This window comes from Schistocerca americana, chromosome 10 (assembly GCF_021461395.2).
Source record: "Schistocerca americana isolate TAMUIC-IGC-003095 chromosome 10, iqSchAmer2.1, whole genome shotgun sequence".
Lineage (NCBI taxonomy): Eukaryota > Metazoa > Arthropoda > Insecta > Orthoptera > Acrididae > Schistocerca > Schistocerca americana.
This window is the reverse complement of record NC_060128.1, coordinates 105,494,370-105,500,433: the sequence shown is the minus strand read 5'-3', so window position 1 is coordinate 105,500,433 and position 6,064 is coordinate 105,494,370. Positions and strand designations below refer to the sequence as shown.

Genomic DNA, 6,064 nt, shown 5'->3' with positions numbered 1-6,064 from the left:
CTCTACAATTACGCGCTAGCAATAAACAAAATCTACACTAATTACACAAACTACAACAGAAAAATCAGAAGATTCCAGTGAGGTATCCTGGCAGGGTCGCCATATGAAACTTCCCCTTAGAACAATTTATACACGACTGTGCTTAAACTGCCACACAATACTTTGTTAGCGCAACGCAATCTGACTTTCAAAATTTCCTACTAAAGAATGGCCCTGAAAAACATTAAACTATACCTTTCACAAATCACTTACCTCACAAAAATCTTCGCTGCTCAAGCTACTGCAATACAGCGAGCGCCACTACTGCCAGCTAAATAAAAGATTCAAACTACTGAAGGCACTAACTACTGATAGGGATAGTTAGCAAATGAAAGATATTAATAGAGAACAAACAATGTATTTACCTTGATATCATCATATATAAATATATCAGTTCATGAAAAATTACAAAACTCCGCCATCTCTCTCCCCACATCCACCACTGCTGGCGGCTCACCTCCAACTGCGCAACGCTACGCGCTGTTCACAGCCAGCTGCCGCTGCCCAACACTACAATGGCAGACAACAATGCAAACTAGCGACAGACTGCACACAGCACAGCCAGTGATTTCATTTTGAGCGCTACGTAACGTTGCCAAAACGAAAACATAAACAGCCTACTTACATTACATACATCAAATTTTTTGACAAATACACAAACACTTGTAGAGAGACGAATACCACTTGCAATCAGTATCTTTCGGTTACTTACGCTCTGGCAACCAACCAGTTCCAGAAATGAGCAGAAGTTTTACACGAAGTAAGCTATTTCTGCCAAGGCAGCCAAAGGCTTGGTGTTGTGGTGCCCTTAATGTAGCAGTAAACCTCGTCAGCACGCACACCTCTTGTAGTAACCAAATGCGTCGTCAGGTGGCAGATAGCCACATACCTCGGCACTACGCACCTCTCTTAAGGAAGTCAAATGCTTCGTCACACGTCTGTTCTGTTAAGCGTCTCAGTCCTAAAAATATAAAGACAAGTTTAGATTCACAATTTTTCGTAAAACTGACCTTCATTGTCATAATGAGCAGTGAATACAAGAAAATAAACAATCACTTACAATGAAATGAACACCCCTCTTTTTTTCATATTATTGAAGAACAGTGACGCTGCTCACTACATTTTTTTATTTTTTTTTATTTTTCATTTTGTTCATTGTGTTTGCTCGTTGCGGACGTCGCATGACATCCGTTAAAGTTCGTTTGTTGACCTTTCGACTCAGTTTTTTATTACAGAGGCCAACCAGCTCTCTGACCGAACACGCTGAGCTACCGTGCCGGCTAATATGACAGACGCTCTATCCATCTGAGCCACCGAGGACGCATAGGATAGCGCGACTGCAGGGACTTTTCCCTTGCACGCTTCCCGCGAAACCCACATTCCCAACGTATTGTCCCGCACTACATTCGTACACTCGTAGTGCCCCCGAAAGAACAGATACCACCTTAGTAAATATATAGTTAAGGCTCACCGGCCACTTGACCATCTTCTTCTTCTGTGCGGATGCACAAACAGTGCCCGAACTCTTACGGGAATCGGCAACGCGCCGCGAGTAATGAGTATAATGGGCGGGGGCACTACGAATATAGTGCGGGACAATACGTTGAGAATGTGGGTTTCGCGGGAGGCGTGGCAGAGATAAATTCCTTCAGTCGCGTTATCCTATGCGTCCTCGGTGGCTCAGATGGATAGAGCGTCTGTCATGTAAGCAGGAGATCCCGGGTTCGAGTCCCGGTCGGGGCACGCATTTTCATCTATCCCCGTTGATGCATGTAAACGCCTGTAAGCAGCTAAGGGTGTTCATTTCATTGTAATATCATTCTAACGATCTGCTTGGTCACCGATGGTACCTGTTCTTTCGGACATGTCCGAAAGATCAGATACCATCTTAGTAAATAAAAAGACAATCAATTGTTTTATGGAGGTGGTTTCACTTTGAGACCACCGGGACATTTAGTTTTCAAACCAGCCATCGTTTCGTTAGCTATATTTTAATGTGATTTCTCATCTTAGTAGACTCAATACCACATCTCGAAACATTCGACAACTTACAATGCTTAAAGCGAACAATAGTCCTAAATAACAAGCGAAAATGAGCCTGAAGTGTAATAAAAAATAATTATCAAAATAAAACGAAATCTCAATGGTTTCATTTCGAAACTATTGTTAAAAACAGTGGTATAAACGTACATTTACGTTACAGTAACTTCAGATATACTTACTTCCACTTTCAAGAATATCCATATACACAATACACCAGTGAAAGTAGCCATGTTAACTGCACACTACGCCCATGGTGGCTGAAAGGGGTTGCTGGAGCACTACGTGAATCAACTTGACGATGTCTCCTATAAAATGACACGTCTACCGATTCAGTAAGTTATCTCGGTAAATTTCTGTATCATTGTTGTAAAGTTCTTTTTAACTCACTGTTTGAAGGTAGCCATATGCGTGGACATTGGCTATTGCCCTCTAGGAACACTAATGCCTCGTCAGTAGCCATTAAGGAAGTCAAATGCCACCTCACGTTCCCTTTCTCTTAAGGTAGCCAAATGGCTCGTCACTAGTAATTTCGCTTAATGTAGCCAAATGTTCGTCCCTAGGAAATTCACTCTAGTTTATCAAGTACCTCGTCAATCGGCTGTACTCTTAAGGAAGTCAAATGCCACGTCACGTTGCCTTTCTCTTAAAGTACCCAAATGCATCTGAGCAGGGAGAAGATATTTAGTCCGACCCGATATTTTGAACCTCTTAAACAGTAACTGAACAACGAGTACTTGAGAGTTAAACATATACAGTCGTTCTGTAGGCTTCTTTTAAATAAGTGCTCACCATAATGTGTCGTTCTGCGCCCTAAACACGCACACCGAATTTAAAGAGATGTTCACACGCCGATATCTCCTAAAGTAAACCAGTCACTAGGCTGGAACTTTCACAAAATGTTCAATACTATAGTCGCATTTCGTCAGCGACACGAGAGCCGGCCACACGCACGAATATATTGATTTTTGTACAAATTGGATCAGCGCGGTTTAACATACTGTGAGTCCAAAAAGTATTCGTCTAGCTGCATATCTTTTAGAAAACAAAGTCTGTGTAACACGAAAAGAAATGTTTACTATCTAAAGAGCCAGTCATGAAGAAGTACCTCGGTAAGTCATTTTTGTTGAAAAGCAGGGAAGGAAATACATCCAAATCGGCAGCAATCTTAACAAAATAGAAAATGTAATACAAGAGCTAGTTCACAAAGTATTCCTCCACCATCTGAACATGCCGAAATTTTGCGTGCAGTGATTAAACCATAACACTGACCCACGGCACACACTAGAGTCAACCATGCGTGGCCCCACTCTATCGCCTGTTGTGTTTCTGAACGGCGCCGGTACAGCGCAATTATCGCCATGGGCCATAAGGGTAGTGAGACGACGCTGATCGAAGGGAAACTTATTCTGCGCTTATATCATGAGTGCAAATCTTCTTACGAGATTGCTAAAGTAGTTGGTAGACCTAGATCGACGGTTCAGTCGATAATAGATCGATGTTGCGCAACAAAGTCATTAAGAAACCAACCACGTACCGGACGCCGTCACACTTTGACTGATGCAGACGTGAGATTTATCACGAGGGAAATGAAGAAGAAACCTAAAATCAGCGCTCCTAAGTTGGCTGGGGAGTTAAGAGTCTAGGGGAAAGAAGGTATGTGCCAACACAAGCAGAAATACCTTGAAAACGTATGGGCATCACAGCTGGGTAGCACGCAAGGAATTTTGGGTCAGTGCAAAATGGAAGACTTCTGGAATAGAGTAATATTTTGTAAAACGTATTCGGGCAGGCGAATTGTGTGGCGTAAGAAGAATGTGCAGATGTTGCCAACGGTTAAACACAGTGGTAGCTCCCTGATGGTGTGGCGCTGCGTGAATGCTGCAGGTGTTGGAAAATTACATTTCATAGAAGGTACAATGCATCACCATAGGTATATCAACATTTTAAAGGACAATCTGAATCCTAGCGCCAAAAATTTAGGTCTGCAAGGAAATCACATTGTTCAACAAGATAACGACCCAAAGCATTCGGCTCTAAGTACAAGGTTGTGGCTCCTGTACAAAACAACTTAACACCCCTCCTCAGAGCCCAGACATTAATCCTATTGAACACCTTATGGAAGTACTGGAAGATAGCATGAGGAGAAGACAAGTTTCTAACAAAAGAGAACTAAAAGAAGCACTTCAAGACGAATGGGACAAAATTCCAGGCTCTCTTGGTCTTATAGATGCCTCGACGGCTATAAGCAGTAATAGCTAAAAATATTAAGTTTTGTAACTGAAATCATATTTTCAGATAGTACACTACTGGCCATTAAAATTTCTACACAACGAAGATGACATGTACAGACCCGAAATTTAACCAACAGGAAGAAGATGCTGTGATATGCAAATGATTAGCTTTTCAGAGCATTCACACAAGATTGGCGCCGGTGGCGACACCTACAACGTGCTGACATAAGAAAAGTGTCCAACCGATTTCTCATACACAAACAGCAGTTGACCGGCGTTGCCTGGTGAAACGTTGATGTGATGCCTCGTGTAAGGAGGGGAAATGCGTACCATCACGTTTCCGACTTTCATAAAGGTCAGATTGTAGCCTATGGCCATTGCGGTTTATCGTATCGCGACATTGCTGCTCGCTTTGGTCGAGATCAAATCACTGTTAGCAGAATAAGAAATCGGTGGGTTCACCTCGTATCACTAGCATTCTAGATGACAGGCATCTTATCCGCCTGGCTGTAACGGATCGTGCAGCCACGTCTGGATTCCTAAGTCAACAGATTGGGCCTTTTGAAAGACAACAACAATCTGCACGAACAGTTCGACAACGTTTGCAGCAGCATGGACCATCATCTCGGTTACCCTTGACGCTGCATCAAAGACAGGAGCGCCTGCGATGGTGTACTCAACGACGAAACTGGGTGCACGAATGGCAAAAATCATTTTTCCTGATGAATCCAGGTTCTGTTTACAGCATCATGATGGTCGTATTCGTGCTTGGCGACATAGCGGTGAACGCACATTGCTAGCGTGTATTCGTCATACTGGCATATCACCCAGAGTGATGGTATGGGGTGCGATTGGTTACATGTCTCGGTCACCTCTTGTTCGCAATGGTTCAAATGGCTCGGAGCACTATGGGACTTAACTACTGTGGTCATCAGTCCCCTAGAGCTTAGAACTACTTAAACCTAACTAACCTAAGGACATCACACACATCCATGCCCGAGGCGGGATTCGAACCTGCGACCGTAGCAGTCGCGCGGTTCCGGACTGCGCGCCTAGAACCGCTAGACCGCCGCGGCCGGCTGTTGTTCGCAATGACAGCACTTTGAACAGTGGACGTTACATTTCAGATGTGTTACGACCCGTGGCTCTAACATTCATTCGATTCCTGCGAAACCCTACATTTCAGCAGGATAATGCACGACCGCATGTTGCAGGTCCTGTACGGGCCTTTCTGGATACAGAAAATGTTCGACTGCTGCCCTGGCCAACACATTCTCCAGATCTCTCACCAACTGAAAACGTCTGGTCAATGGTGGCCGAGCAACTGGCTCGTCACAATACGCCAGCCACTACTCTTCATGAACTGTGGTATCGTGTTGAAGCTGCGTGGGCAGCTGTACCTGTACGCGCCATCCAAGCTCTGTTTCACTCAATGGCCAGGCGTATCAAGGCCGTTATTACGGCCAGAGGTGGTTGTTCTGGGTACTGATTTCTCAGGATCTATGCACCCAAATTGCGTGAAAATGTAATCACATGTCACTTCTAGTATAATATATTTGTCCAATGAATACTCGTTTATCATCTGCATTTCTTCTTGATGTAGCAATTTTAATTGCCAGTAGTGTAAATTTAAAAAAATATGATGTACGAATACTTTCTGAAGTAGCCCTTGCATAAATTCTCCATTTTGTCAAATTTGTTATCGCTATGGTCGTATTTATTTCCTTGTACATCAATAAAAATTACCAAGG

At 43.4% G+C, this 6,064-nt stretch overlaps 1 non-coding gene across 1 annotated transcript; it reads left to right on the top strand.

The window, feature by feature from the left end:
- Nucleotides 1–1,708: 1,708 nt before the first annotated feature.
- On the top strand, nucleotides 1,709–1,782 carry Trnat-ugu. Its single transcript has one exon. It is a non-coding gene; the product is annotated as a tRNA-Thr (tRNA).
- Nucleotides 1,783–6,064: the final 4,282 nt, after the last annotated feature.